The sequence below is a fragment of the Lissotriton vulgaris genome, chromosome 4_1 (genome assembly GCF_964263255.1).
Source record: "Lissotriton vulgaris chromosome 4_1, aLisVul1.2, whole genome shotgun sequence".
Classification (NCBI taxonomy): Eukaryota; Metazoa; Chordata; class Amphibia; order Caudata; family Salamandridae; genus Lissotriton; species Lissotriton vulgaris.
The window spans coordinates 1,900,791,373-1,900,819,251 of NC_141691.1; the positions used below are offsets into that span (position 1 = coordinate 1,900,791,373).

A 27,879-nucleotide genomic window follows, 5' to 3' on the forward strand; every position below is an offset into this window, starting at 1 on the left:
TTACTGGTTCTTCACATCTTGTGATCTGGTTTGTTAGTATTATTATTGTGTTCGTACCCTTGTACTACTGATAGGGCGTTGACGAGCAGAGGATTACGATTGAATCCTCTTTTGGACCCCTAAGTTTGTAGTTGTTTGTTGATTCCTACGGGGGATAATACTTAGGCCCGGTCGGTAAACATCCCTCTAGCCCTGTATTAGATTGTCTTTTCTCATTCTACTCATACCAAGGCGGCAACTACTGCAATGACATGCGGAGTTCCGTAGGAAAGTACCCCTTTTTCATGGTTACCCCTTAATATTTATTTAGGAAACAAGGGACCCCTATCAGCACATCTAGCTATAACATAGGGAATAAAACTAGTATAAGAAGGTTATAGCTAGAAAACGATGTCAACCATTTCTATACCAAAGAATACCTTTCTATGTCTGAGATATAGGCATGTATTTGACAAGCACCCTACAAGAACATGATGTACATATGCAAAAACTTATATTGATAAGTATATATATATATTTTTTTAATTGTATAAGGTTCATACTTCAATTGACGAAACAATGATTCGATTATGCATTTAGGAATCAAATTAATCATTACAGAGAAATAAATTCATCAACAGTCATAAGTATTTACAAATCCATGTGATAGACGAAAACGTTGACTCAGGCAGTGCGGCAGATGTCTACAACGCGCGTTTCGGCATACATGCCTTCATCAGGTAGCCGTCCACTACTCATGAAGCTGATGGTGAACAGTGATATACTGTGGCTTCAACTAGATCTGTACTTCAGGGTAGATAGAGCAGAGCTATGTATATATACAGGAGTATGTCATTGAGTGAAAATACTTTCGAAGGTTAAGCCATGAGGCCCGTGATAAAGTGAGACGACTGGCCCACATGAGTTCAATATATATAGTGATGACTCCTCACATAAGGGTCGTAAGTGGGCGGGGGCGTCAACACCTGAAATTTACTCGAAAAAGCGACTGAAAATAGTTGAATTTCATTACCTGACTCGATAACAATTGAGTCGTATTGGTCTTGTATTACCGCGAAACATCACATGTTGCCAGTGAGGGCTGCCGTTTTTAAATAATCCGAAGATATTCTCCTTTGAAATCGCGGAAACGATGCAGGCAGCCTCACGTCCGGGTGTCTCTGGCTCAGAATGAGCTCGAAAATAAACGGTAATATTTGCCTGTTGCACTTTGACTGAGTGGACCGTGGGTCCCTGCCAATTAGGTTTCCCAGGGTCTGTGTTCTTTTCCAGAACTGTACCATCATTGCTCCCACAATTGGCACACCTCTGGCCCACATATACGTCCCTTGTAAAATGTATCAGTAGTACCAAAGTCCTTAGGGCTGCAACATGTATTGTTCCACCCTAAAGGAACCCCACATTAAACCCATACACCCTGCCCTTTCAGGCTAGGTGTTGTGGTGTAGCTAAACTAAAAGAGTCGACATGGCACACCTTCCTGGGTGCCATGCCTACACACCTCTGCCTATGATATAGGTAGGTCACCCCTCTGGGAGACCTAAGGCAGGGTGCACTATACCACCGGTGGAGGCATAGCTGCATGGGCAATATGCCCCTACAGTGTCTGAGTCTGGTTCGAGGCATGTGGGCTGCTGAATTCATATCTGTGCATAGATCGCCGCCTAGTGTTGGGTCCGGATGATTGCACATGAGTCTTCGAAGTATCACGAGATAGGTGGCTCCTCCTCTGGACTACAGTGCGCATGAGAATCCCCTCCATCTTCAAATTGTTTTTCTCCGCCATTGGGTTCGGATGTTACTATCTTAGCTCAAGTTAGGAAAACTTTCTACAAAGCCAAAAGGCTTTCGAGCGTCTGTATCGTTTCGTTCGTTTTTTTTCACAACTCGACCCGATCTTCGATCGACGATGGAAAGAAGCCCATTCAAGAGGTGTCCTCTTTGCAATGCAAAATACCCGCACATCGATGTTCACCAGGTGTGCAACAAGTGCCTGTCCCCGGATCACAACGAAGCCAACCCTATGGCCTGCGCCCGGTTCAGGTCGAAGAAAACTCTTCGGATTTGAAGCGCGGCTCGGTTGGAGTCGCAAAGGTCAGCGCCTAATCCAGACAACATCTTCGGGACCGAAGACGAGGAGGTCATCGATCTGGAGAATCGGGGGGAAAACTCGGATCCTGTTTCGGAGAATGACTCAGAGTATGACGCCGAAGATGAAGAGGTGTTAATAGAAGAAGACGTCGTTGATGAGGTAGGAGACGACGCAGAGGCCCTTGGGGCCGTAGACGATAGCTCAGGCGAGGAGCTAGGCCCACCCGTCAATACGGGGGCTAACAATAAAGCACTCGAGAAGGCTCCGGTCGAGGGATGGCCACAGGGCCTTACCCAAGATCTATCACATCGTCCTACAGCCCCACATAAAAGCCCGGCTACGGACATTTATAAAGAGCCATCGGTATTGAAAATGCCATCGATCCAGGAAAATCGAAACCGAAAGCATCACTATCAAAAACGAAACCGAAAGTGCAGCTGGCTCTAGTCGGTTCCAAGGCCTCAAACCCCTCGGAGCCGAAGAAACAAACAAAGGCCAACAATGCCAATAAGTTACAAAAAGTCATCGAGCCGAAGGTTGGGGCTCCCAAACCCAAAGTCAAGGCTGTCGAACCGGCGAAGTCGGCGCCGAAGAGAGTCGATACTGAAAAGAGGCTCGATCCGAAAGAGAAGGTTCATCCTCAGACAAGGCCTGAGACCAAAACGAAGACTGGCCACAAGGCCCGTGTCGAATAGACACAATCGACCCCGTTCGTATCCAAACAGGTGTCTGAGTCGCTCCAACGCATCAGAGAAAAGGCTACAATGGTCGGACCGAAGAAGGCCCCAACCCCAAAGTTGGTCGGAGACATTCAGACCGCATCAACACCAATCAAATTCGGGTTGCCACCGATGGTGCGACCGAAGATGTTCGAACCAAAAAGAGGTATCGGAGCCGTTAAAAAAGTGTCGATGGAACAAGAGATGGCAGAAGAGCCTGACGAACAGGAGTCGAGGCAGTTCATCGACTCGGACACTGGTAGACTATCCATGTATAAAAGGAAAATAATACCAGAAACACCCATGGAGTCATATAAGATTCCATTGAAAAAAAAGCTGGACTCAACCACATCACCAGCTCTTGTGGACCCTCTGCAGCCCTATGGACAAGACCCTCAGAATTTTTCACCCACATACTCAGAGGTGGATGCAGGGGATAATGATGACGAGGATGCCACTTATCATGGGGACACTGATCCCGAAGATCAGGACCAACCATGGCAGACCCAACTGACACAGGGGATCCACAAAATGCCCCTGACACACATACATACAATGTGAATACATCTCCTACTGATGACACTACTGCCTTTAACACCCTTATTGAAAGGGCAGTGGATAACCATAAGGTCCAACTACATGCTGACCCTATTGAGGAGGATTTCCTGGTTGACACCTTTTCCACATCGGAAAGATCAGTCAAGACTCTACCCATGCTAAAAGGGGTCCTTAAGCATGCTAATGACATTTTTAAGGAGACCACCAGAGCGAGGTTATTAAACCCTAGAATTGAAAAGAAATATAGACCGGCAACTGCGGACCCTACGTATATAAAGGGACAGCTGCCATTGGACTCATTAGTTGTTTCTAATGCACGTAAGAGAGCAAACTCCCAGACTACAGGTGATGCTCCTCCTCCTGACAAAGAGTCAAAACTACTGGAAACATCAGGCAAAAGGGTGGCAGCGCAGGCTGCTAACATCTGGCGCATTGCCAACACTCAGGCACTCTTAGCCAGATATGACAGGGCACATTATGATACCCTTGAGACACTGTTGCAACACCTACCAGATCAGTACAAGGAGGGGGCAGAGCTGCTAATCCAGGAAGGAAAGCTTATAACCAATGCTTCCATCAAGTGTGCACTAGACGCAGCTGACACTGCAGCCAGGGCCATTAACACTAGCGTCATGTTAAGAAGGCATGCCTGGTTAAGAATCTCGGGATTCAAACTGGAAATACAAACTACTATACTTAATCAGCCAGTTAACCCGGACTACTTATTTGGACCTGAGGTTGACACCACCCTTAAAAAAATTAAGAAAGACACCGACACTGCAAAGTCTATGGGGGCTCTGCAGTCGCAGCAGTTTCGGGTTGGCTATTTTCGCCGCTCCAATAATAGAGGATCTTCAAGAGGCCACAACACACAGCAGACACAGTATAGTAAAGGAAGTACACAAACCACCTACAACAAAGGCAACCGGGGTGGATATCGTGGAAACAACATCAAAGGCAGAGGAAGAGGAAACAACAGTTCCAGATCCTCTGCCAATAACAAACAGTGACGCCCTGTCACTGCCCCCGACCATATAACACCTGTCGGAGGGAGACTACAACAGTTCCTGCCGGTCTGGAAATCCATCACCACAGACAGGTGGGTGAGAGACATTGTCCAGTACGGGTACTTTCTAGAGATTACATCCACTCCACCCAACATACCACCAAGGCACCGTCCTATGTCCGCAGAGCACTTGCACTTATTGCAGCAGGAGATCGTCAGCATGCTGCAAAAAGGAGCCATAGAGCTTGTGCCTGTAGAAGACCAAGGTTCAGGAGTGTACTCTCTGTATTTCTTAATACCCAAAAAGGGCGGGTCTCTCAGACCCATACTGGACCTAAGACCTCTAAACCAATAAATTCGGTTGGAGCATTTTCATATGCTCACCTTACAGCAGGTTCTACCGTTACTCAGTCAGGGAGACTTCCTCGCAACACTGGATCTAAGAGATGCGTATTTCCATATACCCATACACCCATCACACAGAAAGTATCTCAGGTTCACTATTCAAAATCAACATTATCAGTTCACAGTCCTCCCTTTCGGAGTAACAACGGCACCCAGGGTGTTCACGAAGTGCCTAGCAACAGTAGCAGCACACATAAGGAGACAGCGCATACATGTCTACACTTATCTGGACGACTGGCTTATTCAAGCAAAGACAGCCCAGCAGTGTGCCAGCCATATGTCCCACACCATTCATCTTCTTCACAATCTGGGATTTTCGCTGAATTATCCAAAGTCACATCTTCAGCCCGTCCACGTGCAACAGTACCTGGGCGCGACAATAGACACTCTGGCAGCCAAAGCTCAGCAAAATTCAGCGAGGATAAACAGCATGCAATTGCTGATACAAAAATTCAGACCCCAACACTCGCTTCCAGCAAGAGTGTTCATGCAGTTGATAGGCATGATGGCCTCCTGCATCTTCATAGTCCCGCACGCGAGACTACATATGCGCCCGCTTCAGGAGTGCTTGGCACGTCAATGGAATCAGGCTCAAGGACAATTTAAGGACCTAGTGTTGGTGAGTGGTCGAGCATACAACTCTCTGCATTGGTGGAACCCACAAAACCTTTGCAAGGGCCGCCCGTTCCAAGAGCCTGTACCACAGATAATACTGACAACGGACGCATCTCTCCAGGGATGGGGAGCTCATGTACTCCATTACACAGTGCAGGGACTATGGACGACACAGCAAAAGAAGATGCACATCAACTTTTCGGAATTGATGGCAATCTTCATGGCAATGAAGGCTTTCAAAGTACACCTGTGCAACAAAGTCGTGTTGATCCGGACGGACAACATGACGGCCATGTACTACCTACAGAAACAGGGAGGAACACACTCTCCACAGTTGTCTCATCTGGCTCAGAGTGGAAGTGGGCCATTCAGAGGAACATCTTCCTCATGGCGGAACACCTCCCAGGCAAGGACAACCAGACGGCGGATCTGCTCAGCAGACACAGCCACCAGATGCACGAGTGGGAGATACACCCATCAGTACTCCAACCGTACTTCCAGCAGTGGGGTCATCCAAAGATAGACCTATTCGCCACAAGGGAGAACGCAAAATGCCAAAGCTTCGCCGCCAGGTTCCCACATCCGCAGTCACAGGGCAATGCGATATGGATGAACTGGTCAGGCAGATTTGCGTACGCTTTCCCCCAGCACCACTGATACCGCTAGTGGCACGCAAACTGAGGCAACACTCGATGACCCTCATCCTAGTTGCTCCAACGTGGGCACGCCAGCCATGGTACACCACGCTAGTAGAACTTTCCGTGGTACCGCATCAACGACTGCAGACTTTTAACGCAGAGTCATGGCGAAATTCAGCACCCAGACCCGCAGCAACTCAACTTGGCGATCTGGCACCTGAAGTCTTAGAATTTGGCTACCTCCACTTGCCGCCAGAATGTATGAATATCATCAAGGAGGCAAGAAGGCCCACGACCAGACCATGTTATGCGGCTAAATGGAAAAGGTTTGTCATATATTGTAACAATAATGACATTAACCCACTGGATGCATCAATTCAGAACATTATCTGTTGCACTTATACAGATGTAATCTAGCGTACAGTTCCATTCGTATACATTTATCCACAATAGCAGCTTATCTTCAGAACAGGCAGCACCTCTCCCTATTCAGAGTGCCTGCCATCAAAGCTTTTCTAGAAGGACTCAAGAGTGATCCCTCCCAGACAACCGCCTTCACCGGTCTGGAACCTAAATGTGGTCCTCACCAGACTGATGAGACCACCTTTTGAACCTCTACAATCTTGTGAGATTCAATTTCTGACCTGGAAAGTTGCTTTCCTAGTAGCCATTACCTCACTAAGAAGAGTTAGTGAACTCCAGGCACTAACCATTCAAGAGCCATTCATACAGGTCCACGCAAATAGGGTTGTACTACGCACCAACTCTACGTTCATGCCTAAGGTGATTTCGCAGTTCCACATGAACCAAACAATAGAACTGCCAGTTTTCTGTCCTAATCCAGAAAATGTCGCAGAGAGATCTCTACACACATTAGATGTCAAGAGGGCTCTTATGTACTATATAGACAGAACTAAGGATTCCATAAGACAAAACAACTGTTTGTTGCCTTTTCTCCACAGCATAAAGGCAACCCCATTTCCAAAGCAGGAATAGCCAGATGGATCGTCAAGTGTATACAAATCTGCTATGAGAAGGCTAAACGTACACTAACGATTCCTCCAAGAGCGCACTCCAAACGTAAGTTAGGAGCTTCCATGGCTTTCCTGGGGAATATTCCTTTAGAGGAGATATGTAGAGCAGCCACATGGTCCACTATACATACATTTACGAAACACTACTGCGTGGATGTACATTCAAGACAGCAAGCAGCTGTAGGACAGGCTGTTCTCAAAACTCTTTTTCAGACTGCTGAAGCTGGCACGGGCAGCCGCTGCTAACAGCAGGGACTGCTATATAATCTATGCACAGATATGAATTCAGCAGCCCACATGCCTTGAACCGAATATGCTACTTACCAGTATGCATCTGTTCTTGGCATGTAGGGCTGCTGACATTCATATTGCCCACCCTCCTCCCCGGCGCCTGTAGCAGCTGTAGCACTCAGAATTATTATGTAGCATGGACATCACTCACTGTATTACACTCCATCTCTGCCACAATGGCGAAAAACAAACTGAAGATGGAGGGATGCCCATGCGCACTGTAGTCCAGAGGAGGAGCCACCTATCTCGTGATACTTCGAAGACTCTTCCAGGACAACAATGTGCAATCATCCGGACTCAACACTAGGCGGCGATCTATGCACAGATATGAATGTCAGCAGCCCTACATGCCAAGAACAGATGCATACTGGTAAGTAGCATATTCGTTCTTGGACACTGTAAGTGCAGTGGAGCCATTTTGAGTGCATGGTTTGGGAATTTGTCAACACAAATTCCACAGCTCCATGGTGGCTCTACTGCAGACTGAGAAGTTTGGTATCAAACTTCTCAGCATTATAGATCCACACTGATGCCAGTGTTGGATTTATTATAAAATATACTTCTACACCATTTCAGAGATACCCCCTGAAAAACGACCAGCTTCTAGTTTAATGGCTGATTGGTCACTGCCAGCCAAACCGCATCAGACAGATTTCTGATCTCATGGGGTCAGAGCCTTTGTGCTCTCGGAGGTCAGAAAAGAAAGCCTGCTCTGGATGGAGGTGATTCTCACCTCCCCTAGCAGGGACAGCAGCACTTGCAGTGAGCCTCTCTCACCTTGTGTTATGGTGCATTTGGGCAACCCCAACTAGTGAAGGTGCCTACCTCCCTGTCCTCTCCCCATTTTTTTGGCTGCAGTACATGTGGGAAAATTGGTAAGCAGAGTAGGGGTGTCCACCTTGGCCTGGCCATCCCTAGAGTAGCCAGGAGCTGAGGTGAACCTTTCACTGCAGAATTATCTATCTTGGTTTGGATTAGGCGCAATAGGAATCGGGATGTGCCCCTCTCCCCACACGGAGGGGGTACCTAAAGGGTGTAGTCAAGCTAAGGAACGTTAGCCATTAGCTACTGCCCTCCAGTCGCAGTAACACCCTTAAATTTATTTAAGGGATCCCCTGAACCTGTTCCTCAGATTCGCCGACCTATGAGGAAGAAGGACCGCAGAGCTGTGTAGCAGTGGAGAAGAAGACAACTGACTTGGCCCCAGCCCTACCAGCCAGTCTCCTCCTCCAGCGACTCTACTCAGAGAAGTCAGTGTGTCCTGCAGCCAGCATCTCTCCAGCAACTCCAGAGACCTGTGCTGCTTTCAATAAAGACTGTCTCCAGTGGACACCAGATTTGTCCAGCAAAGCAACCTCCAACAAGGACTCCAGTGCTTCCTGGAACTGCACATTTTCACCACTCTGCACCAGTCGTCCTCGACCCGAGTCCATGTAGCCCAACTATAGTCTCCCCAGCGATCCTGACCTGGAATCTGGAGTTGGCATTTCAATCAATCAAGAAAACAAAGCTAAGAGAAAAAAGAGGAAAAAAGGAAAACACCAAAAGGGGGAGATTTTCCTATTGGTCACTACTTTGCATCTCCTTCCATTTACTTAAGGGCTCCCAAATCCTTATACCTAAGCACCTTCCTCTCCTCCCCTTCCGTGCATAGATATTTTTCTCAATATTATATGAATATAACAGATTTGCCAGCCAAATTTGAAATGCTGGGGGATTTTTATCAAGCCAAGCCCTAGCTATTACCAGTCTATAAACAGCCGTAGCAACAAATAGGAATTCAGCATACTGTTCCTGCTCACCCTTACCCACCCCTAGCAGAATCCAAGATGGTGTAAGAGTAATTTGTATATCCAAAGATCTCGTTAGAAACCCCTCTATCCCTTTAATTAATGAGTGTAGTTGAGGGCAAGTTGCAAAAATATGTATGCTATCCGCCTCCAATGAATTACATCGGGGACAGGTAGTTCCTGTATTACCACCCCATTTTGCTATCCTCGCCGGAGTATAATAAAGAAAATATAATGTCTTGTAGTGCTGAGACTGCAGAGGGGCTACACACAAAATTGTACGTCCTAAATTCAGAGACTCGAGAAATAGGGTGTTTTCATCTCCCAATTTCTCCGCCCATTTCGTGCTAAATTTCTCCAGATCATCCACCCTTCCCTTTATCAAAATTGCATAAAATGACCTAATTGTGTGATCCCCTTTCAGCTTAATTTTCTCCATTATTTCATTTTTATCAAAGCCTGCGGGACCTCCCACCTTGTTTTTGAAAAAGCTCCTGATCTGTAGATACTTAATAAACCCTCTATTGTCCAGCCCATATGCATCTCGTAGGTCTGAGAACTGTGCAAATCTGTCATGGCAAAACAGGTCACCTATTTGCGTGATCCCCCTTGCTGCCCACTCTGCCATTGTCTGATCAGCGAATATTTCAGTGGGGAATGATCTATTGTTAATCAGAGACACATATCTATTGTACCTCCCCATCTTGGCTTTCTTTAGAAAGGCATTTCACACACTTACTGCAGCCAAAACTGTCTTGAACCGAGTTCTCTTAAAATAACCAAAATCAATACAATTTAAAAAACAATTATCAACATTTGCCCCAAGCACAACAGCATAAACCCCAGTGGAAAAGTTATTCACCCTTTCATCATCATTATTCCCTCCAATTAATCCCTGCATATATTGCAAAACAGATGCCATATAATATAAACGGAAATCTGGTGCACCCCAACCCCCCTTGTCCCTAGGAAGTGTCATAAACCTATAAGCCCTCCGGGTCTTACCGTGTCCCCAGATAAACCTATTGCATATGGCCTCTAGACCATTAAACCAGCTGGCTTCAAACAGGAGAGGAATGGCCCTGAAGAAATACAAAAATTTAGGAAGAACCATCATCTTGATGATGTTGGTACACCCTACCAGCGACAGATGTAGGTTGTTCATCCTCTCTAGATCTGTTTTTACTTGGGCTATTAAGGGTGACATATTGTCTTTTACTATCTTATCTACTTCTGATGTAATCTGCACACCTAGATAGGTTGCCGCCCCCTCAACTCTATCATCATTACATACTACAAAGCTGTTTTTAACTATCTGGGTTTTAGTATTATTCAGGCTGTACCCCGAGAATTGCCCAAACCGATTAGCCTCTCCTTCGATTGCCCTAATAGCATCTGCAGGATTCGGAGTCAAGATGGCCACATCGTCCGCCTATGCCAACGTTTTGATCCAGCATCCATTCAATACTAGTGGTGGAATCTGATCATTACATTCCAACCTGCGTAAGTATGGATCGAGGTACAGCGCAAAAAGCAGGGGAGAAGAGGGACACCCCTGCCTCGTTCCTCTATTGATATTAACTGTGGTTGATTGCCCTCTATTAACCCTTATCTTAGCCACCGGGTTTATATACAGTGTCTGCAGGGCTTAATAAATCCCACCCCTATGCCGCTCCACCTCAAAACTGCCCATAAGTACCCCCAGGAGACCCTATCAAATGCTTTTTCGGCATCTAGAAACAAAGCTGCCATAGGGTCTCCCAGAATACTTGCTGCATCAAATGCCGTAATTACCTGCCTAGTATGTTGAGTCGTTCCTTTACCCGGAATGAACCCATGTTGAGACGGGCTTACCAGTGATTCCACCACTCTCGATAGCCTTTTAGCCAGTATTTTTTAAAATACCTTGACATCCGCGTTCATCAAAGTGATGGGACGATAGGAACCCGGGACAGTTGGAAGTTTTCCTTTCTTGGGTATTACGATGATATCCGCCCCACCCCATGACTCTGGGACGAACTCTCCCTTTTGCGCCAATAGCATAACATTGAACATTTCTTTTAAAAGTACTGGTTGAAAAACTTTATAAAATTTGACAGGAATTTGATCCGGACCAGCTGCCTTCCCGGATGGTAAATCCCTCAGAGCCAAGACCAATTCTTCTAGCTGGAAAACCTCTTCCAATCCTTCCCTATCCTCCTCCGAGATTTCTGGGGGCACTATCTCTCCTAAATACCTACTCATGTCCTCCTCACTCCCGGGGCCATCCGCTGTATACAATCTGTGTAAAATTGTTTAAATACCTCTCTCACCTGTTCGGCTTCCGTTACCATAATACCCTGGGAGTTTTTGATCTCCTTGATGTTAGCCATCCCTTCCCTTTGCCTAGTACGTATAGTCAATATATGGCCAACTCTCTCACTAAGTTCGTACGCTTTTTCCTTGTTTACTAGATACCTCTCTACTGTTTTTTTAGCCATCCCATCCATAGCTTCTGCTTTAAGAGTAATAATTTTCAATAGTAACTGGTCGAGCGAAGATCGTAATTGTATAGCTATTGCAAGTTCTTCCTCTGTTTTCATAAACGTTTACCTTCTCTTTCCTTTGACCCTTAATTACAAAGCTCAAGGTCTCTCCTCTTACTCCAGCTTTAAAAGCATCCCATACTACCCCTGACACTGCTGTACCTCTATTTATCTCCCAGAAATCTTTGATCCAGTTCATCATAGTTTCTCGATATTCCTGATCCTGTAACAATGCTCTTTCAAATGTCCATTGTCTAATCTCTCTTCGTCATTGCCCAACTCTTAGTGACAAAATTAATGGGCTATGATCCGACATAATTCGTGGTTTTCTTTCTATTCTTGCCCTATCCATCAACCCCCTTGAAATTTTTTCTCTTTGCTTTGTTTTCTTGATTGATTGAAATGTTAAAAAATCCTGATTATTTTTATTTAAATAGGTAAAAGGAATGACAACATGATGAATGATGTATTGCATATGTATCTGAGATCTGATTTGTGAAATATGGATTAATGAAATTTGCAGTTGTTAAAGATTAACGTGTACAGGATAAAGTGTGCTTAACTTGAATAATAAAAAGATATTAAAAAAATAAAATAATGGAATCTGGAGTTGGGCGACCTCTCCTGAACTTCCCCACGACACCTGCAGCCTCATCTTGAAGGGTCCCCACAACTGAATCCAGTGAGAGAAACCCAGTGCCTAATGACACCCCTGCACCCACAGCCCGAGGCTTTGGGGTGCCCAACCAATGGTGTCCCGGCATCCACCAACTATCCAACTCACCTCTATGGTCATTGAATTCCTTCTGCCAGTCTTCTGGATCGAGCCTGAAGCCTTTGTCTTCAACTGAGGATCTCCATTGATTCCTATAGTGGACCTGACAACCCCTTTGCATCCTGCACCAGGTCGCCCCTGTGCCACTGGCGGTGCAGCTTTTGTGCTGCTTGGTGGCTCCTACAGTGCTGTCGTCAACCCCAAGGCCATGTGTTCCTGAACGGTGGGTATTCGAGGTACCCCAGCTTCCATAGGTTAACATTAGGCTCCGTGACCTCTGCACCTGACCGCCCCACTGCTGCTGGTTGTGCAGTCCCTACCTTGATCCGACCCTTGCCTAGTGTTGACCAAAGCCCCTGCAGACTGGATTTGTAAGTTAAGTACTTACCTGAAATTTGCTTAGCTGTCTTTCTTCCCATAGGATTGCCTTGGTTTCTCTCTGTACTGCACTAAGTGTTGATCCTAAGAACAATACAAAGTATCTTCTTGATATTGAACAGTATTTCATGCACCTGTAAAGTATTTTTAATGATTCTACAAACATTTGCCAACTGTAAATTGAAAGTATTGCATAGATGAAAAGTCTACTTACCTGTAATTGAGTTCTACTAGATTCCTAAAATAAAAGTAATGAATATTTTTACAAACATTTGGTCTGGAGTAAGTCATTGAGTGTGTGTGTTCCTGCCTTGTATGAGTATGTATAACAAATGCATGCACACTACCCTCTGAAAAGCCTGACTGCTCAACCCAGCTTCCACTACATTGAGAGTAAGGCATTATCTACTTTATCCTCTGCAATACGTTTGGGGACTTACTGGACTCTGTGCACACTATATCTCCATTTGATATAGTATAAACACAGCCAGCTTCCTACAAGATCCCTTTCTGGATATCTGTCAGGCTGTTACATAGGCATTTGTGTACACATTCACGAAGCACTACTGTCTTGACAGTTCCGTGGAGATGGACATTTTGCCCTTTCTGTCCTGCAGGACTTTTTGTACTGAGCCATTCCGCAGACCCACCTCCTTGGGAGATACTGCTTCGGTATGCATTCACAAAGTGAAGAATCTGTGTTTTCTGGTGGATAGTCTGTCAAAGATCTGCACACTAGTCATAACAATTTGTCGATGGGCTCTGTGTCTGAGGGGGCGGACAAGCCTGCATAGGTGGCACCTATATCCAGCTCCAGTCGTAATATCTGGAACACACAGAGCGTCATCTGCCAGTATGCAAGAGTAGTGTTTTAAAGTTTTTTGGATCCAGTCTGACTCCTATGAAATATTCACAAGGTGAGGAATCTGCTGTTAGAGTATCCAATAGAAAGAGTGTTACTTAAGGAAAGTAACTTGTTTGCAGTGCACACGTTAACAACGCATTAAAACCTCGACAGTCAGGTCTGACAGGAATAGCATTTCACCTTTTCATCCAGTGGACTTTTTGATCTAAACCATTCCACAGGCCCACCACCTTGGGTAGTACTTCATTGGTCTCTATTCACAAGATGAGGAATCAGCAGTTATTACTATCCATCAGAAGAACAAGTTACTTACCTTTGGTAACAGTGTTTCTGATGAGTACTCTGTGTAACTGCAGATTTCCCATTGCCCTCCCATTTCCCCATTCTGTGAAATTCTTTTTCTCCATATAAAATGGTCCCAAGTTAGAGACCTGAACATCTGATTGATTGTCCGAGGGCTCAAACAGTGTCAAGAAAGAAAGTGATGACAATGCACAGGGGCAACACTTATAAATGTCTCTGACCGCCATTTCCGAGGTGGAATGAGGCAACGCCGAGCTGTACGACACCACTTACCAACACGTAGGAGGCTATGCTGTAAAAATCCTCCGGATCCAGTCTGGCACCTGGAGATATTCATATGGTGAAGAATCTGCAGTTAGAGAATCCACTAGAAAGAGTTACTGAAGGTAAGTACCTTGTGCTTTTCTTCCATATCTAGTCACAACAGTACCATCTGCACTTGGAAGATTGCTACCCCAATCTACACTGTTTTACTATAAGATTATGACAGTCTTGATGCACCAAAACAATACAAAGTAACATGTATGTACTTGTGTGACAGCATTGCAATATTGAATTCCGGCAATTGTGGGTCAAAAGGTTAATACCCGCAGGTCAAAAGATGTGGGTTTTCAATTTCTTGCTAAATGCTCGGTGATTGTCTTTTGTGTGGTTATTGGTGCTATATTTATCTCTAGTGTGAGTGCTCAGAATGCTAAACTGTGCACTCCCATTTCAGTTATATTTCTTTCTGCGATGAAGTTGAGAATTGGGATGCAAATGGAGTCAAAAGAAGTTTCTTGGAATGTGAATGATTAGGATCTAGGTTTGCTTATCCACTTTCACTACCACTGCAGTTCAATTGTTCATTTGAAAGCTGAAAACCGCAGAAATAGAAGTGCCAGCAACCCAAAGTGGATGGAGGCTCCAAGCTAATGATAATTCTTCCTACGGTTTAAATGATCAGTTACAAAAGAAAATGGGGATAGCATGGATGGTGCAAACCAATAAATTGATCCGTACATTGTCTTGCATCTTAGTGCACACTTTGGATGTATTTTTTCTTTAAGCCTTGTGTTAAGGGATTTTTTTGGTTTGGGGACTAAATATTCAGTGATAGTTTACAATAGGTTATGTAGAGTAGGGTTCTCCATCCTGTATTGAGAGCTGCTTGTGCTCAAGGGAAATCCCTCAGAGCCAATATCGAATGTTAACACTGTAAAACAGTGACCATGGGCCGTATGTACCACCGTTTTTAGGTCGAGCCTTCGCAGCACGCATGCGCTGCAAAGAAAAACAACCTTTTCCGAGTGCTTAGGCTTTTCAGCCAAGCACGTGCACCCGTTCAAACGCTTGCAGGTCAACATATTCACTAGCGCGAGAGCGTGGCCCATCTGGTCGCAATTATCGCTCCCGCAAGTGAATCCCTCCCCCCTGCTGCCACGCGAGGGCTTTTTTTCTTGTTGTATTATGGGATTCCCCCAGTCCTCAGGTATACATTTTTAGAAAGTCCTGCCTCTCAGATGGGTTAGCGTGTCATCAACTTGAGCCACCCATAGTCCCATTATGGCACCACACCACACCCACACAACAACAGAGTATGCATATAGAAATAAATTCACAACACCACTTTTGTTTGGGAAAATATTCCTGCAGGTTTATTCCATACAAAAGTATGCTGTATGGTGGGTTATCTTACGGGCGATCCAAGGGCAGGCAGCTGTACCAACCTATGCTGCCCTGCCCGCCTGATGATCCAAGCACTGTGGAGAAACTCATCAGCGCTACCCTTATGGGGGTGATCCCCTTACTGGATCACGTGACACATTGGTCCCTTATTACTCATGCCCCTTTCAGGGCGGAGTGTAGCAAGGCAAGCCCCCGGTTGTTCATGCCCACAACCGCCCGAAGGACTAACGGGGCGCCAACGTAATTACTCCAGGGCTCTCCTCTGAGGCTCCTGGGATTTGGCTCTGGCACCCTTACTGTGCTCTTGCAGAGGTACCCTTCTGTACCCATATGCTTCCAGATCGCCCTGTAACTCCGCCTGCAACGACAAAGAAAACATTACAACGTTCCATGTACTTAGCCTTCCAACCCCCGCCGGGTAAGCTGTAGGGTGGGAGACGGCGTGTCTGGCGCAAAGAGGATGCCAAGATGCCGGGGAGGCATAAATACCACCCCACCTCCTCTGCGTGCCAGAAGTGACGTGTCTGGTAAGGGGACTCCTCCTGGAGTCCCGCATTATAGTGGGGGTGGGGAAGTGGCCAAATGGCACTAAGGAAGGTGGCCCGTTTAGGGTGGCCCCCTGTGGGGCCGCGGGCAGCCACATAGTCCCATTATGGCACCACACCCCACCGACACCACAACAGAGTATGCATGCATAAATAAATACACAACACAACTTTTGTTTGGGAAAATATTGCTGCAGGTGTATTCCATACAAAATTATGCAGTATGGTGGGTTATCTTACGGGCGATTCAAGGGCAGGCAGCTGTACCAACCTATGCTGCCCTGCCCGCAAGATGAGCCAAGCACTGTGGAGAAACCAATCAGCGCAACCCTTATGGGGGTGATCCCCTTACTGGATCACGTGACACATTGGTCCCTTATTACTCACGATCCTTTCAGGGCGGAGCGTAGCAAGGCAAGCCCCCGGATGTTCAGGCCCACAACCGCCCGAATGACTAACGGGGCGCTGACGTAATTACTCCAGGACTCTCCCTTGAGGCTCCTGGGATTTGGCTCTGGCACCCTTACTGTGCTTTTGCAGAGATACCCTTCTGTACCCATATGCTTCCAGATCGCTCTGTAACTCCGCCACAGCTCTGTAGGCGGCCAGCGTCGCCTAAAGAGCCACCCACTAAAACAGATCCTTTCTCACTGCAACCTGCAATTTCCCGGGCCTCCTTCTTGTCCAGTGGAACAGATCCAAGCCCACCTGTGCCAAGTGCACCCCCACTTTGTCAAAATAACCTTTGGTGTTCTCCTGGCATAGCTCATGCCTGATGAAGCCAAAACCTCTTGCTCTGCAAACTTGCGCATGGAGCGGTTTATCCTTCTCTGGGAACGTACCAGTGCCTTGCATGACCTGCAAGGATGCGATGGCCTCCCAGGATCCCCATATTCTTTCAAGCTGATGTGGCTCCATCTCCTACAAACTGTAGTTGCAGTCCTTCTAGCATTTCGTGCTTCCTAACACCTGTTTCCCTAATTTATGGAACAGCAGCACACTGCTTAGGAGACCGCTTCCACCGCCTATATACTCTGGATAAGCAGAGCGGGCATTTCATGCATCAATGAAGCGATCCGTTACCCGCCCTGAAAGCCGAGTGCACCTACTTCTGTTGCAGTTGACCAGAAATGTCCACAGCCCTTTGCGATTAAATAACCCTGTCAAACAAGGCTGTTTGGATAGCGCACGCTGTTGCATCACAGCAAAAAATTGTAGTGACAACTTACTCCACCTACCAGGCTTGGTTAGCTAAAGCTTGCTCACAGATACACACATACCTGCTACCCAGCTGTGACCCTTGATGCTCAAACCAGCTAATGACCAATTACTTGTTATACCAGGAATATTGCCTCCCACAAGATAAGCCGCACGTGAGCATATGGCCTTACGTACTGGGCCGAGGTGTAGTGTGTGCTCTGGAATTGTCAGCGATGGTGCTCCAAACACATTTCCAGCCACTATTGGAGCCACGGCACCCATTCTGGCTTAACCAACTGACGCATGCCACCTGGCTAACTTGCCAATGCAAGATTTTATTATTTTTTAAAAAATGTTTTATCTTAACACCACCCTCATGCGATTACCGGTGCACATCGTCTATAGGTCTTGCCCCCGCTCTGTTTATGCCGATACCTGCAATGTACCCTTCTGCCCCTGTATGGGAAGGAAAATACCTGTAACATTGCGAAACCCACTGCACTCTAATCTGAGGCAGTCTGGTGGTGGGGGAGAGGTCCTTAGAATTGGTTCTGCTATCTTGCCTGGCCTCCTAGCCCGCATGCACCCTCGTCTGACAGCACACTATCTGCTGTGTCACCCGTGCAATGACCGCACCTTGGCGCAGGACGTCCCGCTCTATGCCTCTGCTAACAAACTACCTTCAGAGGCTGGAGTGAACGGTTGTATGTTCTGCATCTGACCATAAGAACCTTGGTTTGCTTAGGGAGGGATCAATTTGTTGCATCTGCCACACTCGAGATAGTGGCAATGTGCAGTTATTTTGCATTCTACACTGTAGAGTGTGCCTGGACGATCCTAGACACCCCCCGTGTGCCAACCCGCTTTGATCTAAGATGCAACGCACTACCGCCAGTACTTAAATACCCTCCACCAAAATCCATGTGTAAAGGTAACCGGCCCCTGATTTAATTCCTAATAGACATGGTGTTATGCCATACTCCTTTTTATTCCTTTTTTAAAACAGTTACCCGCTCACACATGAGACCCGTTAGTAGCAAGAACATGGAATTTAAATTCCTCTATGGAGGCCATAGCAAAACTGCCAGGCCAGCAAGTACGCCCACTGTACAGTTGTAATTTAGTACTCAAGGCGTTGGCAACACAGGTGCCTAATTTGGGCTGTGTGAATGCGGCCCAGGAAGCTAAGCAACAGGCTTAGTGTGGATGGGTGGTTAACGATGCCTGGCAAGAAGTGTAATACCTTTGACAAACCTCTCCTGACTGGCATCTATGTCATTCTTAAACATATTTACCAGTTTTGCCACATGGCACCCTTCTGGTTGGTGATACAGAACCTCAAACCCAGCATAAACGGACCGTCTTGCGTTGCAGTCACACCACCTGTGTATCTTGAATCACCCTCCTGTGTCACCTAACCTTGGTTCTAGAGTGCCCTTAATCTGCGCCGTTGACCAGACAATTTCACAGACCTCTTTGATTGCTAGACCCTGGTGAACGCATTAATGGTGTTGAATCTGGTTTCAAACAGTATATGCCTTGCGCCATCTATTAGAGACAATTCAGCCCTTCGTGGAGCGACAGCTGCACAGGAGCCTACACAAGTCAACCAACAGACAAGATGGCCTTGACTACCCTGTGTTCTGGTGGCAGATTTGGAAAGAGCCTTGCCTTCACTTGCTGCCCCCCTGGGAAACACAATGCCTGTGCTCTGGCTGATCGTAGTGATGTCCCCTTGTAGCATCGAACCCCTGGTTAAATAAGAGTGCCAACTCCAACTAATTAAACCTACACCTTGACCATTTGTGGAGACTAGCTCTTCCCAAACTTCTGCTGTGTAACCCAAGGTCATTAGTAATTCTTGGCACTGACCACCACAAGGGCCTACTACTGGGCTGTGTAAATGCGGCCCAGGGTGACCTTAAATAATCGGCTTGGGCTTTACCCTGGTATGACGGTGGGATTGGCCTGCCCGACCTCAAGAAATATTACTGGGCCTCCCAGTTGGCGGCGATTAATCATGCGGTTTACGGTTCGCCCTTGGACCCCGGGTACGCAATGGAGAGGGGACAGATGCTGGGCGGGGAGTATACAAGAGTCCTTTATGACAGGATGGGCTGGTTTCCCCTTGTTGGGCCGGCGGCGCATGCGGTCCAGGTGTGGCATGCGGCTAATCGATATCTCAAGTGGGATGGGAAAGTTACATTGGCTACCCCGCTGTGGAGTTCGGAATGGCTGGGTAGCGTGTGGAAATGAATGGCTTTGATAGATGGGATCTTATCGGGATCTCGTGGGTAAAGGTATTTGGGGTAAGGACGAGATTCTTACATTTGAAGCCCTACAGGAGAGTTACCAGCTGCAGGAGAACGAGCGATTCCGGTATCTTCAAGTTAGGCATGCCCTACTGGCAAATATACCTTGAGGTACCACGCCCCCAGAGGCTTCCCCATTAGAGGATCGGGTGTTAGACGGTCATCTTCCAATTAAAACCATTTCCCTGATCTATAAAAAACTGATTAATCGCACAGAGGATCCACTGGTAAAAATTAAAGAGCAATGGGGTGCTGACGGCCTAGTATTAGATGATGAAGATTGGAGGGAGGCGGTGTCATCCCCGAAAGTAGTGGCTATCCAAATGAGACTGCGATTGGTGCAATTAAAAATCCTACACCGGGTCTATGTCACAGGGCATAGACTGGTGTGAATGGGTCTGGCAGAGGATGGGCAGTGTCGACGAGGATGCGGAGAGATTGGAACATTTATGCATGTTTTATGGCATTTCACTGAAATACAGCAATACTGGGCAAATATCCATGCTAAGTTTCGAGAGGTGTTGGGAGTGGAAGTGCTGCTAGAGCCCCGACGCTGTATTCTGAATGTTTGGGAACCTACTGACCTAATGGCCCATGGGAAGCAGTGGGTGACTCTGGCATGCATGATCGCTAAACATAATATTGCACAGATGTGAGGTGCAAGCCAAGCGCCTCAGATGGGGAAATGGATGGAAGATTTGGATTGGTGCATGTTTAGGGAAAGATGGGCGTATGTGGCCAGGGGTCGACCAGGGAAATGGGGGGAAATCTGGGGCGCTTGGAATAGCTACAGAGGAGATTTATGTAGCCCTCCAACTGTACTCACGGAGGAAGTGGTGTTGGAATCTCACGATCCCTGAGAAAATACTGAAGTATATTCTTGTGTATTGGAAATATGTATGATTAATGTAATGACATGATGGTCACGTGATGCTATTATGTGGAATTTGTTAATAAAAAGATTTAAAAAAAACAAAACAATCGGCTAGGAGTGGATGGGTGCTAACATTACCTGGCTGAAGTCCAATCCCTCTTGACAATCACTCAAAAGAAGAAAGTTATCTAGCCCGCCTTTTATTTCTGTCCAGTTATCTGAGTAAATTATTGAAAGATGCACGTTTGTACTGGTAGCTGATACTGATACTTATGCCTGCAAACGTTCTGCTCAGAGGAGCCCGCTAGACAATGGCTTCCATTGAAAGGCGGTGTTAACCGGCCTCCAAGCACTTAAGGCGGTACCTCAGAGTAGGGCTCTAGTTTAACAGATGCCACTTGCATCGGATACCGCATCTGGCTGTGAGCCCTTCAGTGCTACTGGTGCCTCGGCGCTTCCTGAACCACAGCCAGCTCACCCTAATACAATCCGCTCGTGGCTGGGACTCAACTGTGCGGCGAAAGCGCGAGAAATACTAGCCTGACCTTAGCTCTTCAACAGACTCCCACACACGACCCCTCCACAGACCTTGTGGCCTATAACATTCGCTCTGTGGGGCGGTTCCAAATAGACTGCAAATAACTCCTAGTCATTCTCTACCAATGTTGTACCTGGAGTTTCTGGTTGGCTAGGGTATGCACCTAAGCCTGGCCGAACCCACCTCTCTAGTAAGAAGGAAGTACACACTCAAGCTGACCCAGCCCACCCCTAGGTGGTTAGGCAGAGACTTTAACTTAGCCCAGAGGCAGTGTAACTGTAAAGTGCCAACTGCACTCCCACCATGGCACATTAGGTACACTACAGAGAGAATCCATACCAGGTTATTTTAATTACCCTTGATTACGTAACTCACTAGGTCAATCGGGCCACCGTCCTACGGCCCAGTTAGCACAACCCTGTAGCTGCTGGTAGGAACTGTACTTAGCAGAACACCTTATGCATCCACTCAAACAGCAGTGTTCCCTACTAACACTTGTAGCAGGGTGCATATAATAAGTACCTCATGCCCAACTGGGGCATCACATGATTAGTCAGTCTGCTCTGATGGAGATTAGAGGTGTGTCTCCCTATGGTTTCCAGACGTCTTAAACGGCGGGTGAAGAATGGTTTGGCATCGCGTGCCGCATGGTTCCACATCTTTTGCCCTAGTGACCAACTATTTAATCAACCCGCCACATTGGACGTATCACCAGCTCGGGCCAATGCCGTATCCCTGGTTGATAGCTGCATGATTTGACTGAGCAACAACTCTGGCTTCCTTGAAGCCTGTTAATATTCTCCTGTTCTGCAATGAAGGGACTGCAAGATGTATGACGAGTTTCTAGTAAGGTACAACCTAGTCCGACACTCCACAAAATTACAACTTACTGCTGTGTTGCATGATGAAGGGCAACCTGTCAAAGTAACCAAACGCAACTAAGAATTTGAACCTTACCCTGCAAAGTAACCATCACTAGCTCCGAAACAAGCAAACATTCCCGGGCAACTCAGCTTCCTCCCTCAAACTTTCCTGCTGGTTATTCGCTCAAAACACTGGAAGCTAATAGCTAGTTACCCTGTGTGACCCCTGCTTGCCATCCTTGCGAGGGGTGGGCCTTAAGGACTACTTCTCATGCACCGTTTTGGACCTGTGTATTTAAAAGACCTTTGTCGTGCTGCACTCGTCTAATGATTCAGGCCCGGCACTAGAAGCTCTCACTTCGGAGTTGGACCAAACAATTCACCAAGAACCTCCTCAGTCATCGCATCCAGTTATGTAATCAACACGCATAAATTCCACCTACCGCAAGCAGGACTATGGAGTCAAAAATTCAAATCAGGAGTCACAGCCCCTACGCAGGAAACGGACGGGCTCAACCCAAACCTACTGATGCTCAACTGCTTGCTTAACTTTCACTTTTTAATCAAATAAAATTGCCCTGAAAACGTTGGTTGCAATCCCATAGGTCGCTACTCTTATTATTGGGAGTAAAACACAAGTTCTGACCTAGAGCTGGTCATGGCTACACATACCTAGAGACGCCCAATATTGCGCCAACCTAGAAACCGCTTTCGCCCGTGCAACACTACAGCAAGGCAGTTATATGGAAAACATGACAATTGTGCCGCTATATGCCAGGACTCACGTCAGGCGGCCACTTCCTTTTTCACCACACATTGTTCCTGCTGTGCTGCCCATCATAGTAATGGTATTGGACCAAGCATAAATTTAAACATAAATTTATTTTTTTGAACTGTTATCTGTCCCCCATTCTTTGGTGTTGCAATCATAGTAACACCACAACTACAAACCCTGACACTCCTGCAAGCGTGCAATTCTACCTATCCTGAGCCCTCAAAGCTAAGAATGGCTTCGGCAGCAGGCAATAGTAATTTTAATGTAACTTGAATTAATAAATGCCTGTTGTGGTCATCTCTAAATTAGACCGAAAGCGCCAAACTCGTGGCAGTCACAAGCGCCGGTGTAACAATTAAGTAAGGAGCAGCTCTGAAATCAATGTATGCACCCAACCACAAATGCAACGATAGAAGACCTTTCTGCCCACCGCCGCCTGCATATGGTTATAAAGCCCTCACACAGACCGGCACTTGAGAGCTAACAAACATGGCATTTCTGCTGAGCTATGTATGCCTGCCTCTGCCTGGCCTTTTTGTACGGACCCATGTACACTTCCTTCGGGAAGACAGCGAGGCACACCCTCGAAGCCACGAGGACATGTAGGCAATTTGGAACACCCACACCTTGGACTGTGAACCTTGTAGTTACTGCAGGCTCTGCAGCACACATACGGTCCCCATCTTGGAAGCCTACGATGAGGGGTAGCCTGCTTTATTTAGAAATTTGCTGGGATAGCAGCAACATCAGCAAAGACTTGAGGGACAAAAGGCACGTGGCCCGCCAGCCACACTCCGACACAATTCTCTAGCATCCTTCCTGGCAGGCACTGCCGCCGCACCGCTGCATGATCTTACACACCCGACAGACTGCAGCCGAAGCCGCCTCGCAGCAACCAGGACATGCACAACAGTTCCAACTGACTGTTGTGCTAGGAACGTGGATCCCACACTTGCGATCTGGTGGGCCCCATATGCAACATTGCCATCCCGGTCTTCTCCCCACCCCTGATGCCCCCTTCCCTGCTCACGCCCGGCAGTGAAGAGAAGAGACGACACGTGCGGGACAGCCAGACAAGACATGAAGGCAGGAGTCTGGCAAAATAAACACAGAATACCTGCTGTAGGCAACCTCTCTAACATGGTATTTCCTCCTCCCTTAGTCTGGGACTGCGGTCTTCAAACATCGCATGCCTCTTGGGCTGCTACACCCACTCTCTGTGGGATACGGTTGCGGAAGTGCTGCCAGAGTGTCCGTTGGAGATACGGGCCAAACTCGGCCAAGCCCTTGTGGAGGGCCGGGATGCAGCCAAATATTCTATCCGGTGTGGGCTGGATACCACTGACTCACTAGGTAGAGCGATGGCAACGACGGTGGCGATTAGACGCCACGCCTGGTTGAGGCCCGCCAACTTTTCGGCCGATGTCCAAAACACACTGGACATGCCGTTTGATGGCCGTCGCCTTTTTGGCGACAAGGCAGACCATGCGCTTGAGCGCTTTAAGGACTCCAGGGCTACGGCCAAGTCCTTGGGCCTCTCGGCCCCATGCCAGCAAACGGGTGCCTTTCGCTCCTTTCGTGACCAAGGAAGGGGCGCCCCCACACGTGCTGCCAGCCACACGCCGCAGACTAACATCCAGCGCGGTGGCGGCCGTGGAAATCGCCATGGAGGCGGTCGGGGACAACGGCGAGGCCAGCCCACACCCTTGCCGCAGCATCCGCCTCTAAACCCTCCTAGTCTGTGCTTTTAGGCCCACGTGACTCCAGTGGGGGGCAGGGTTGGCCATCACCACTCTCACTGGCGCACTGTCACTTCGGACAGGTGGGTGCCGCAGATCGTCTGAAGGGGCTACTCCCTCCCCTTCGAGACGACCCCTGAAGCCATGCCACCGCAACACCACCGCGTATCGGGGGATCATTTGCAGCTTCTGCAGGAGGAAGTTTCGGTCCTCTTGGCCAAGGGGGCCATCGAACGCGATCCTGGCCCAGAAGTAGGACGTGGTTGCTACTCCCACTACTTTCTGGTACCCAAGAAGGGCAAAGGGGGCCTACGCCCTATCTTGGACCTACGGAACGTCAACGGCTTCCTCCAGAAGGAGAAGTTCAAGATGCCGACTCTGGCTCAGGTCTTAGCTGCCCTGGACCCAGGAGACTTGATGGTAGCGTTGGACTTGCAGGACGCTTATTTCCGCATCCCCGCCCTGCCGGCCCACCAGCGTTACCTGCGGTTCAAGGTAGGTCACGAGCTCTTTCAGTTTACCCTGCTCCCCTTCGGCCTTACAAGCGCCCCACGGGTGTTCACGAAGGTGATGGCGGTGGTCGCAGCTCATCTGCGCAGGTTAGAGGTTTCAGTCTTCCCCTACCTCGACGACTGGTTGTTGAAGGCGGGCTCGCCCCAGACAGTCGTCAGCCACCTCCAGATGACGGCAGACCTCTTGCACCAGCTGGGGTTCTCCATCAATGTGCCGAAGTCACACCTGTGCCCCTCTCAGAAGCTCCTTTTCATCGGAGCGGTTCTCGACTCGGCGCAGTTTCGGGTTTACCCACCCGAACAGCGGGTTCGGGATATACAGGCTCTGATTCCAATCTTTCAGCCTTTATCCCGAGTTTCGGTCAGGTTGACGCTGCGGCTTCTGGGGCTGATGGTTTCCTGCATCCTTCTGGTGCATCACGCCCGTTGGCGGATGCGGGCTCTGCAGTGGGACCTGAAATTTCAGTGGGCCCAGCATCAGGGCAACCTGTCCGACCATGTCCTGATCTCGGAGGGCACTGCGAGACAGCTGCAGTGGTGGCTCCCGGACCGCGATTGGGTCAGTGGCAGATCCCTCTCCCTTCCCCAACCGGAGTACGTAGTTGTGACGGATGCGTCCCTCCATTGCTGTGAAGGCCACATGGGAGAGGCGTCGATCAGAGGCCTCTGGTCTCCGGCGGAGTCCCGGCTCCATATCAACCTTTTGGAGCTGCGGGCGATTCTTCTAGCACTGAAGGCATTCCTCCCCTATGTCCGAGGAAGTGTAGTGCAGGTGTTCAATGACAACACCACCGCCATGTGGTACTGCAACAAACAGGGCGGGTGGGGTCATGGACCCTCTGCCAGGAGGCTCTGCGACTTTGGCAGTGGCTGGAACATCAGGGTGTGACTCTGGTGGTTCAACACCTGGCAGGTTCTCTGAACTCCAGGGCGGACGAACTCAGCCGCCGGTGAATGATGGATCACGAATGGCGTCTGAACTCGGACATGGCTCAAGGCCTCTTTCAGCAGTGGGGAGAGCCTTGGTTAGATCTATTCGCCACCGAAGAGAACGCGCGTTGGAATTTCCAAGGCGGCACTCGCTCGGAGACGCTTTTCGGCGCGAGTGGAGTTGCGGTCTGCTGTACGCCTTTCCGCCTATACCACTTCTGCCCAGAGTACTGAAGAAGATCAAGCGCGACCGGGCACAAGTCATCCTTGTGGCTCCGGACTGGGCACAAAGGTACTGGTATCCCGAGCTACTCAGTATGTCAGTCGATCCCCCGGTTCGTCTGCCTCTTCGGGAAGACCTTCTGTCGCAGCAGCAGGGGACGGTCCTCCACCCGAACCTGTCCAGTCTCCACCTCCATGCTTGGAGATTGAGCGGCGACAGTTGAGGCCATTTGACTTGCCTACTGAAGTCTGTAACTTCATTCTGGCAGCCAGGCGTCCCTCCACAAAGTCGGTATACGCCTGCAGGTGGAACAGATTTGTGGCATGGTGCACAGCAAAGGCTGTGGATCCTCTCTCTGCCCCTCTTTCTGGGTTCTTCTCTTTCTTCTTTCTCTTGCCCAGCAGGGCTCTGCTCTGGGCACCACTATCAAGGGCTACCTTTCTGCTCTTTCAACCTTTTTGAGGCTGCCTGATCAACCTTCTTTGTTCAAGTCCCCTATTGTTAATCGATTCTTGAAAGGTATCACACATACGTTCCCTCCTGTTCCCTCTGTGATGCCTCAGTGGGACTTGAACTTGGTTCTTACTTTTCTGATGTGCGCTCCCTTCGAGCCACTTCACAACTGTCCTCTCCGCCTTCTTACTTTGAAGACTGCCTTCCTGGTAGCCATCACCTCTGCCAGGAGAGTGAGTGAGCTCCAGGCTCTATCCTGTAAACCTCCTTTCTTTTCGGTCCATTCTGACAAGGTTGTGTTGCGGACAAGGCCCTCTTTCCTGCCCAAGGTAGTCACAGCCTTCCACATCGGGCAATCCATCACCTTGCCCTCCTTCTTTCTGCCTCCGCATCCCTCGAGAGAGGAAGAGAGGCTCCACCGTCTGGACCCAAAACGTGCGCTCTCTTACTATCTAGATCGCACACGCCAGTTCCGGGTGGATGAGCAACTCTTTGTTGGTTACGTGGGCGCCAAGAAGGGAAAGGCGGTACACAAGCGGACCATCTTGCGGTGGATCATCTTGTGTATCCAGGCGTGCTACTCCTTGGCTAAGGAACCCCCTGTTGGACTGAGGGCTCATTCCACTCGGGCCACGGCGACTACCACTGCCCTGGGCCGAGGAGTGCCCTTGCAGGACATTTGCCAGGCAGCTACGTGGACCTCGCTGCACATGTTTTCAAGACATTATTACCTGGACAGCCAAGTCCGAAGGGATGGCTTCTTTGGCCGTTCCGTCCTCCAGGACTTTCTGGTGTGATTATTGGTTCGCAGACCCACCACCGGGGTTGGTATTGCTGGGATATCTATTCTAAGGTAAGGAATCTATCACTAATGTGTCTCTTTCAGAAGCACAAGTTACTACTTGTGTAACGATATATCTGTAAGAGACATTAGTTAGTGATAGATTCCTTACCGACCCACCCATCCTCCCCGTTCTGCGAACCGATATCTAGGGTTAAGGTCATCCCCTTTCAGGGCCCTAGTTTCAAGGCACCAGTGTTGGTTTTTAGCATATCTCGGCGTTTCTGGCGCGGAAAAGCTGTGTCTAAGAACTGACGTCAGCACGCGGAGACGGCGTCTAAGTACTCAGATGACGTCATCACGGCGCCCACGACGCCGACGACGGACGCGGAGCCGCAGACGACGCCTACCGACGCGCAAGGGTACTGCTACGCAAAAATTTCCGGATCCAGTTCGAAGCCTGGGGATATTC

General features: G+C 48.3%; 1 protein-coding gene across 5 annotated transcripts in view; it reads left to right on the forward strand.

Moving 5' to 3' along the window:
* The window catches only part of EFR3A (EFR3 homolog A), a 1,108,455-nt gene that overhangs the window by 892,277 nt on the left and 188,299 nt on the right, over positions 1-27,879 (forward strand). The window lies entirely within an intron of this gene.